This window comes from Chenopodium album, chromosome 19 (assembly GCF_948465745.1).
Source record: "Chenopodium album chromosome 19, dcCheAlbu1.1, whole genome shotgun sequence".
Classification (NCBI taxonomy): Eukaryota; Viridiplantae; Streptophyta; class Magnoliopsida; order Caryophyllales; family Amaranthaceae; genus Chenopodium; species Chenopodium album.
The window spans coordinates 22,419,313-22,430,033 of NC_137852.1; the positions used below are offsets into that span (position 1 = coordinate 22,419,313).

General features: G+C 36.9%; 1 long non-coding RNA gene and 1 other non-coding gene across 3 annotated transcripts; one reads left to right on the top strand and one right to left on the bottom strand.

The window, feature by feature from the left end:
• Nucleotides 1-295: 295 nt before the first annotated feature.
• LOC145596394 (small nucleolar RNA R71) lies at nt 296-401 on the bottom strand. The gene has a single exon (XR_014103233.1). It is a non-coding gene; the product is annotated as a small nucleolar RNA R71 (small nucleolar RNA).
• A 3,697-nt stretch (nt 402-4,098) lies between these two features.
• On the top strand, nt 4,099-8,163 carry LOC145594967 (uncharacterized). Of its 2 annotated transcripts, XR_014102893.1 has the most exons (5): nt 4,099-4,339; nt 4,635-4,787; nt 6,612-6,744; nt 7,546-7,746; nt 7,839-8,163. It is a non-coding gene; the product is annotated as an uncharacterized LOC145594967 (long non-coding RNA). The 2 variants fall into 2 exon arrangements; XR_014102892.1 differs by having other exon boundaries at nt 7,546-8,163.
• Nucleotides 8,164-10,721: the final 2,558 nt, after the last annotated feature.

The following is a 10,721-nucleotide window of genomic DNA, read 5'->3' on the forward strand; positions in this document are numbered from 1 at the left end:
GGTAAACGACTTTGAAATTCGGCCGGCAATGATCACCCTAAGTGAGAGGAGACAATATAGTTGGGCAAAGAACGAGAGCCCATTGAACCATCTTAAGGAGTTCGAAAAATATTGCAACACGATCAAGGTTAATGGAGTGTCTCAAGAATTCATCGCCTTAAGGTGTTCCCTTTCTCACTCTTAGGAAGGTCATTGGAATGGCTAGATAAAGAGGTGAAGCCCAATTCATTGAGAACTTGGGACGATGTCACTAAAGCTTTCTTGTCCCGTTTCTATCCTCAAAAGAAAACGGCGGAGGCAAGAGCTTTAATTCAAGGATTCAAGCAAAAGCCAAATGAGAGTCTTTATGAGGCATGGGAGAGATTCAAGGAGTACCAAAGAGAATGTCCTCACCACGGAATTCCAACATATCAATTGATCCAAATCTTCTACGGTGGTTTGAGTCCTCAAGGCAAAGCATGCCTTGATGGAGGGGCCGGTGGTCCAATCATGAACAAAACCGAAGAAGAAGTTGTGGACATAATAGAGGATGTGGTGACTTACTATAGAGATTGGCAAGATGGGGAAAGAGATTCTTCAAGCAAGCAATCTTCGTTGTACTCGGTGGACCATCTTAATGCCATCAACAATCCTTCCTCTCAAATGACAAACTTGGGAAAGGAGATGACGGCGACCAAGGCCAAGTTGGAGAGTGTTTCTTCCTCTTCCCAAGCTCCAAATCTTCCCTCCAAAATTAAGGGGAGAGGTACTTCTTCTAACTCTCAAACTCCTTCTACTTCACATAATATGCCTATGGGATGTTTGTTTTGTGATGTATGTGGATCATATGACCATGATTCTAGCAATTGCAACAATGAATGTGTTGATGACTTTGACAACAATGAGTGTGAACATGTTAATTTTGTGTCAAACAACAATGTTCAAAGGTTTGATAATCAAAGAGGCCAATTGAATAGGAATTACCAAAACCAAGGCAATTTTGACAACTATAATCATAGTGGTGGTTATAGGAACCAAGGGAATCAAGGTTCTCGTGGTAACCATAACCAAGGTTATAGTGGCCAAAATCAAAGCCAAAATTATGGTAATCAAAACCAAAATTATGGTAATCAAAACCAAGGTTATGTAACTCATAACCAAGGTAATGGTAACCATAATCATGGTGGTGGTAACCATAATCAAGGTTTTGGTTCAAATCAAAATAGGGGTAATTGGAATAATCAAGGAAGGGGAAATTTTCAAAACAATGGTCAAAGAGGTCCCCCACCCGGTTTTGTTCCAAAGACTCAAGGTGAAAATTCCTATTCACAACCTTCTTCTCCTAGGACTACTTTGGAGGAATTGATTGATAATCAAACCAAGATCATTAACACCTATATGGCGGTTAGTGATAAGAAATTCAATGAGATGATGACCCACAATAAGATGATTGAGACTCAAATTACCCAATTAGCAAGCACTATTAAGGATTTTGCTAGTCCTTCATCTTTGCCTTCCCAAGGTGTTGAACCAAAGAAACCCGTGTACTCTATTGCCACAAGTGGTGGAAATGATTTTAATGAGGGAGTTTCTTGTTCAAAAGAGGAAAGAGATGAGAGTGGTGCTATGGAAAATGAAGTGGAGAGGGTTGAGTCCAAGGAAATTTATTGTGAGGTTGAGGAAAAAGAAGAATATGTTGTTGAAAAGATGAGTGAGGTAGAGAGATTTCCCGATCTACCATATCCCCAAAAATATTTGAGATTCAAAATGGATGAGCAATTTGGGAAGTTCCTTGAAGTTCTTAAGGAAGTTCATGATTCCACACCCTCTACCGAGCCAATTCCCATATGCCTAAGTACTCCAAGTTCCTTAAGGAGATACTAGAGGAGAAGGAAGATTTTGATGAGGGTAGTTCGGTGGAAGGAGGGAAGTGTTTTAGTGCTTTTATCCATGGTGAGCTTCCGGAGAAAATGGAAGATCAGGGGAATTTTTCAATCCCTTGTCAAATCAAGAAAATGGTTTTTCAGAATGCTTTGTGTGATCTAGGGGCTAGTGTGAGTATTATGCGCTTTTCGGTTTTCAAAAGGCTTGATCTAGGTGAGCTTCAACCATCTAATATAACACTTTAATTGGCCGATCGCTCTATTAAGCTTCCTAAGGGAAGAATTGATGATGTTCCTTTAAAGATTGGAGATTTTGTCTTTCCCATGGATTTTGTTGTTTTGAAGATTGAGGAGGATGAGCATATTCCAATCATTTTAGGGAGGCCTTTCTTAGCCACCTCGGGAGCCTTAATAGATGTGAAGGGAGGTCAAATCACTTTGAGATGTGGAAAATTGGAAGAGAGTTTTAAGTTGAAGCCAATGCATGTGTCCTTATCTTGTGTGCAAGATATAGCATGTGCTAGTCTTTCTCGTTCCATTGATGATATGTGCATGATTGATTCTTCTACTAACGATGTTTTTGAGATTGTTGATGATGTTTGTGCAAGTCTTGATGATGTTAGTGAAGAAGAATTTGTAATTCAAGAGCCAAGGGATGAGAAAGAAATTGAGATTCCAAATTGGTTCAAGCTTAATTCTCAAGATGAAGAGAAAGCTTCCATGATTAAAGATGTTGAAGTCAAGCCAAAGAAAAAGGCCCGTGACTCGAAGAAAGCAAGAAAAAGAAAGAAGTTGAGAAAGGAAAAGGAAGAATTTGAAAAGAATTTTGTGAAGGTTTCATTAAGCAACGATGAGAAGTTGCTCAAAATTGAAGAAAATTTTGCTCTATCAACTACCTTGAAGAAGGTGGTGTTCTTTGACCTTCCATGATTTGGAGAAAGGGTCGAGCTTCGGACCTTAAGCAAGCGCTTCCCGGGAGGCAACCTGGAGTTTCTAACTTTTCCCTTTGATTTTTGAATTTTCTTATTTTTGTTTCTTTTATTACTTTGTCTTTTCTTTCACTTTTCTACTTGATTGGATTTTTAGGATGACCTTTTGCGGGATTGGAATTCTACAAGTATGCATGATGAATGAAAGGTGTTCGTGGCACAAATCACATTTTGTTCGATTCTAATCTAAATTTGAGGTAAAAGGGTAAGAATTTTAGAGAGGTAAGATAGGAAATTCATGTTTTGAAAGTTGGAGGAAATTGATACTTAGTGAATTTTTGTGGTGAGCACATGAATTTTCAACTTTAAGGTCTTTGAAAATGATTTTAGCATGTGCGCACCAAAATAGGCAGTAAGTATCAATTTGTTGAGAAAAAGGAGGAATTGAGCACGCACAGGGATGTGCGGCCGCACACGAGGCATGTGCGGGCGCACATCAGCTCTGTGCGGCCGCACGCTGGCTGAACGTGCATATACTCCTCTTCTTCCTCCTTTTTCCCTTCATTTCCTCATTTCCTCTATCTTCTTCACGCACAACCCTTCTCCAAAACCCTCTTGTGCGCACCATTTCCTCCTTCATTCATCATCAAAAATCACTCAAATCCTCACCAAAATCACTCCATTTTCAATTAAAATCACTCACAAATCTTTCTACACTACAAATTCCTCACAAATTAACCCAAATTTCACTCACTCTCTCTCCTACTCTTGGTGGCCGAAAATTGGGGCTTTCTTTGTGGATTCAAATTGGTTGCTCAAATTTGGTTAATCTTACTTCTTTTATGGTATAATCACTAATCCTTGCTTTAATTTTGCCATTTATATCATTATTTTGCATAGATTGAAAATTTGTATGAGCATGAATAGTGTAGTATTGATTTTGTGATTTTTGATACTTGATCTTGATATTGGTTGTGATTCGGTGATGTTTGTTGATTGATTTTGCATAACATTTTATTGTTTGTTGATTTTGTAGTGATTCTCATCATTTTCGGTTGATATATTGTCACTACTACAAAATGAGTGTTTTCGCGACACTATAGCTTCGACGCCAGAGCAAGGGCGTCAACAGCTAATTATGATGTCCGCGTTTTCTCGACGCCTTTTAAAGTCGAAAGTAATTTTAGACTGCAAAAGGCGTCGAGAACAATATCATGTGGCCCGCACGTGAACTCAACTAGCTGTACCGCATTCACAAAATACACCCAACATCAGGAACCCTTACCTCCACTCCTCATATTATTCAAACATCTCGAAAACTACCATCTTCTTTTTTCCTTCATTAGATCTGAGTTCTTAACATAGATTCATGGAGTCATGGCCTAGAGTTTGAATTCAGATCCTCTTTCTTCTTGCGTTTCTCATAATCTATCACAATATATAATTTATATATCATGGCAAAAATTATTGTCTTTCTATCAAATCTGACGGTTTGCATTTAAATTCGATTTGCGAAAGCCATTGAATTGCTCTTGTTCTCCTTACAAGGTTACATTTTTACATTAATCTTTGTTAATTTTCTACTCTTAATAGATATAAATTGCTTCTTTTAATTTTGTGTGATTTTAATTGATACTTGCAAGTTGCAATTGCCCAATTTTACTCGTTTTCAAACCCTAGGTTACAGATCTTGTTCAATTTCTAATTCTACAATTAAATCTCTTAGTTTCTAGATATTTTCGTACACATTGGTGATTTATTGAATTGCTGCTTTCATTTTCTAAGATATATTTCTTTACGACATGTAAAACTTGACATTGATTTTGTTACTCCATTCATTCAGAGTTATTGGTTGGACCAAAGCAGAGTTTGGCCCTCGAATAGAAGAAAAAGAAGGGGTTTTATAAAACTGAAGATCACCTTCTCATTATATTCCATGAAAATGGTGGGCAGTAGAATAGCCGATTCTCTAACAGCAAGGGCGATATTGCTGAATGTATGTCTCTTTGCGATTTGCAGTTTATAAAATTGATACGAATTTTTTATTTTCTTTTTTGTTGCTTTGATGTGATTTTATTATTGGTGATTTCTCAAGTTATTACTTTATTAGGCTACTAGCTGAGATGAATTCATTATATTGGGTAAGAAGAGTTCTTAATGTTGTTTTATTCAATTGCAGAATATTATTATGCTACTAGCTGAGATGAATTCATTATATTGGGTAGAAGAGTTCTTAATGTTGTTTTTTCAATTGCATAATTATTTAAGATTTAGAGTTAGATTCTAAAATACTCAGCTTCATAATTTTGGTTATATTGATTTGCATTAATTTTGTTCAAATATTGCTTTTGTTTTAACTGAATTAACAATTCATATAGTTTTTACCTCTGTTGTTGTGGTGCCTAGTTCAATTAAGCTCTGTGTGTTTATCTATTTGATCCTAAAATGCCCCATAGTTCATAATCTCTCTCATTTTGATGCTAGTAAGATATTGAATAATTGAAGACAAGTACTCTTGTTTCACATGTTTGTACAAGCCTGTAGAAGACAAAAAAGCTAATTTCCCCTCTATTGACCAAATAAAAATCATTTAAACCCAAAAGGCAGAAACATAGAGATATTTGCTGACAAAATTAAAATCATTACAATAATGATATCAAGGAAGAGACTTCTACGTGATGCTGTAGTTTTCTTGGTAGAATCCTGCTTAGGGACTTAAGGGTAGCATCTAGTTGCAATAACTTCTAACTTTGACACTGCTCCCAGCTTCAACAGGCCTAAATCTTGCTTCCTTGAGTTCCCAGCAACACACTTGCCCATATGAATTTAAGGTTACTCACTCCCTAATGATATTAATCAATTCCCTAGACTGATTCAAAATCCACCAAAACAACACAATTTATCAAAAGGGTGATAATCAAATTTCACAATTGACAACAAAAAATTGAACAAAACTCGCAGTATTTATGAGATGGGTACTTTAGAGAGGATAAAAGAGAAATGCATGACAGCAAAAGTAAAATTTCATACAGTTCTTGAAATCACAGTTTTGACATCATATTATCATATAAAAGCAGCATAGGGAATAAATATGTCGTTATAATTCAAAACCACACAAACCATACCTAAGATCTTAGGCTATTGATGAATAGAAATAAACAGACATAATGCCAAACAAAATTTGTTACTGTTTTTAATAACGTATCATTAAATATGTTTCTAAAGTATCCCTTGTATACACACACATACACAAATGAATTTTTATCACACTAATTAATCCGAACCAAATATTCTGACATATTGACATTAGTAGCAAATTCAGCTTATTACTCCCCCCAGAAACATTCCTTACATATCTTAGTTGACTTTTGTGGATCTCTTTACAAATTGAGGGATCTAGATTACTTGTGATATCTTATGAAGGTATTGATTGATTGATTTTCAATGTTGTCTGAATTATGTTGCTACTTTTGTCAACTCATTACAATAATCCTAATGAATTTTACCGTCCTGTTAGTAATTACTTTGTCTATATTGTTTTTAAATATTTGATTCATAGACTGTAGATATTTGAAGGATTTTTCATGTAAAAAAAGCATTATTATGTTTCATTGTGGTTCTATTTTATGTCAATTCTGAAAATTTAGCTTTTTGTTATGCATTTGAAGCACGATTATGATGACTTTTGAGTTGTTTGATAGCCTCTTTTCAATAAATATTTTATTTTGTTTAATTGTTTTTGGTTCCGTATGTATTGCAATTTTTTAGGTAAAAGTCAACTTTCTTTGATCTTTTTCTCTTTTGTTAATTGTATCTCTAGCTCAGGTGGCCTCTCACACTATTAGCTATGTTCTTAACATGGATATGTGGCCAAACATTCATTGTCGAAAGAAATACCTTTAAGAAGCATAAGGTGTAGTCATTGATTGGTTGTACCACGCTACAGGATACATGTAAGTTATTTTACCACTTTACAGAATACATGTCAGTTTTATGTATTTACAAGAAATGAAAGTTCTAGAACCCCCTATTGTTATTAATTGTTGTTCTGTTTTTGTTCTTGTTTGATATTGCTGCTGTTATTGTTTTATGTTGCTGCTTCATGCATTGAGGTTTTGTTGCAAACTTGCTACTGCCTTTCTTTGTAAACTATGTTGCTGCCCGGCTATATTCATGGTTGTGTTTGTGTCCTATCTTGTGTGTGTTCGTGGTTGTGATTGTGTCCTATCTTTTGTTACTAGACTTGAACCCTACTTTTATTATGATGAATTTATAAGTTACCTATAAAGCTCTAGGATACTACTTCGACAAAGCTAAGCTCACCTATGGCCCAACCTCACTTGCCTGTAGGACCTTTTTTTAGTCCCATCTTGTTATATACTTTGACTTTAATTAATAAAAGAAACACTATTTGTGTACTAATTATAATAAAATTACTATAGGACTGTAGGACTCGAGTTTAATAAATCAAACCAGTCAACGGTAAGCAAGGAAGGAACTTGGATTGCTCGAAAAGTATTTTGAGTCCGTTAAAGAAGTAATTGGATGCAAAGGCATGTTTGTTATAATATAGTTGTGACTTGTTTGTGACTTTTCATATTTAATAAGATTTCAGAAGGGCTTGTGATCAAAATATGTATTTAGTAAAAGTTTGCTTGTTATAATTGTGAGTCTTCAGTATATTTGTATCTTGCACGATGTTACGAATTTTTTTAGCAACCGTATGCAATCTTAATGTCTTCTCCCTCTTGCAGATTGAAGGTCTGAAGATTGTTTGTCATCTTTTCCCGACAGAAATGCATCAGGAAAGTCTGATGACTCCATTAGCATGAATCAAATTAAAGGTATAGCAATACAAGAATTCGAGAAAAGCAGTAATATTGCTAGGAAGGTTGCATGCCTGCATCATTTCCTATGTACGATGATGAGAAAGAGAGTGGCAATCTATACCTGATGTAATTATCTGCTAATATTCTGCTGTAATTTTCTGTTAGTTTGATATTTGCCTTATGTTGATTTAACAATTTTTCTGTACTCTTACATGCAGAAGTACATTGTTGTCGATAATTTTAGCTGTATTTCTGTTTGAGATAGCTAGCCCAGCAAAAGGTTGAGACAACAAATTCTATTCGCAGCCCCTGATGTACGATGCCAAGGTTAATGATCTGATCATGGTTGGCCAATCGTGGAGGCTTGTCACACTAATTTTAGTGATACATAAAAAATTTATTTGTACTTTTCTTTTATCATTTTGGCTTAGATAAAAACATGTCAGAATATAATGGTTTTTGGCACTGTATTGTACATATACCAAGTTGTACTCTTCTTTGATTATGAATAAAATTGAATGTGAATAAAATTTTGTTTCAAAATTTTTTTTCAACTATGATATTTGCTAGCTATATTAAGTTCCAATGATTGAATTAAATTTTAATTCTGCTGGAAAAATATTCTCCACATTGGATACATTTATAAATAGTATGGACTAGAAAAAGCGTCGCTTAATTTAAAAATATGGACAGAAAAAAGCGTCGAAAAATATAGGACAACTAAAATATGAATCTAAGGACACAATAAAGTGTCGCAATTTTGTGATTATAGACAAGAAAAAGCGTCGCCATACCTGAGAAAGTGCGCGAACTGATACAAGTTTCGACGCTTCGTATAAACATTTGGACAACAAAAAGCGTCGAGAATTGCGACGCTTTTTAGCGTCCAATAAATTTCTCGACTCACGTTTTTTCGACGCTTTTTAGCAGCGTCGAGAAATAATTTTGCGACGCTTTTTAGCGTCGAAAAAAGGCCTAAAAAGCGTCCAAAAAACACGCTTTTTGTAGTAGTGTGTGAGTTGAATTTTTGGAATATGGGTAGTATGTGGTGATTGTGGTATTGGTCTTGTGGTTGTTCTTGGATTTTTTAAAAGGAGTTTTTCTTGGATTATTGGTGTTGTTGATTGGTTTGGAATTGGTTTTGATTGAAAAGAAGTGTGAATTTGGAGTTTGGCAATTTTTGGTAGTAAGTGGTGAATTTGGGTGTGGTATTCTTAGTTCATTGATTTTGCTCTTTGTTGGATATTGGTGATCTTTCTAAGCCTCTCAACATGTCTAAATACCTGAAGAAGATCACCAAGAAACGGAAAACCGATGTTAGCATCGATGAACCTCCTGGCCCAAGTACCTCCTCTAAGCCTAGTACATCTTCTAGGCCTAGTACTTCCAACCCTTCCTCCACTCAAACACGACCCCCAACCTCTCTTCCCAAAAACAAAAACTTCACCGACAAACAAAAGACCTTCTACCAAAATTTAAAGGAATAAAGAATCCTAAAACAAACCCGCCACTACTTCCAACCCGATATGCTGAAATTGGGTATTGATAATGATGTGCGGTCGTTGCTCCTACATCTCCGATTGGGTTCTTTCATCACTGATGTCTACCGCACCTATAAGGAGCCTACTTTGGAGTTCTTGGCTACCTTAGAGCTTGTACCCGTAGAAGGGGTATATAGGGTGCGTTTCGCAAGAGGAGTACGGGAGAGATCCCATGCGGGGGCATGGTAACTAGGCTATTGACTCGCCTTCGCCTCGATGCTTATCTCCCATTTTGTAAGGAGATCGGGGATAGTACTTCTATCTACCTCGATATGCAACAATTGGGTCAAATCTAATTCATCTCCAAGGGCTATAGCGAAGGGAGATATGAGTGGCTTAGGGGCAACGAGCATTGGTGCTACTTGCCTAACCCCAGCTTGACTTCTTTGGCTCGGATCGCCAACAATGTGTGGCATGTTCCCAAGTCCTTCCGGCATCCCAACTTCGACTCCGATGAGGATGAGGAAGAAGATGATGAAGAAGAACAACAACATCAACAACAACAACATTATTCTCCACAACAACAAGCTCCTCAAGAGCAAGAGCAAGAGAAAGGGCAACATGCTTTCGCCAATGCGAATTTGAGGGCTCTTAGTGAGCAATTAAGTGGATTGAAAATCCACGTGGATGGCATATATGATAAAGACTTTGGGGCCATCTATGAGCAACTAAGAGGTATTCAAGAGATGCAACAAGGTATGTTTATACAACAACAACAAATTTATGAGGCGGAGGTTAACCGTGGGAACATTACTCCCCCGGTTAACTATCCGTACTTTCCGCCCCAACAAGGTCCTCTACCTTCGTTTTGGCATCCTTATTGGTCGGGGTCTTCTAACCCCGACACCGAGCGTAACTACTATCCGGACAAGCACGATAACTTTGATTACAAGGCTCCGGGTGGTAGTGACTATAGGGGTGATCCTAACTACCCCCATGTCCATCCCAACCACTCCTTTGAACTCACTTTGCCCGATAACTTCACCCCTCTTGCTCCTTGGCAACAATATCTTTTCAAGGGGCATTATGGGTGGCCCGAGGGGTACACCGGAGGATGGGAGCCCTACCCTCATCCCTTTGATGACCCCGAGCGCAACAGAGACCCCGATGGGGCCGGGCCGAGTGGGAGTGGTGGTGGTGATGGTAGTAGTTATTAGTTCCCTTTAGCTTCTCATGCTTTTTGCCTCCATCCCTTATATTTTTAATGCATGTTTTGTTTTGATTGGGATGTTGAGATGTATTTTTATCTAGCTTGGGGGAACTAATAACTTGCTCGGTGACCAATTTTGTTGTTGTGTACATACCTTAGTTGTTTGCATGTTTATTTTCATTCCTCTTGTTTGATTTCCTCATTTTCTTGATCTCTAGGCTACTTTCCTTGTAGCTAGCTTGTTTGCCCGATTTGCTTGGATGCTTGTTGTTTGTGGTGATGTTTTTCTTGGCATGTTGTTGTTGATGATCCCTTATATCCAAATCCCTTAATCCAAAACCCTTTGATCCATATCCCTTAAATCCAAATCTTGTAGTTTAGAGTAGTTCTTTAGTTAGTTTAGACTTTAT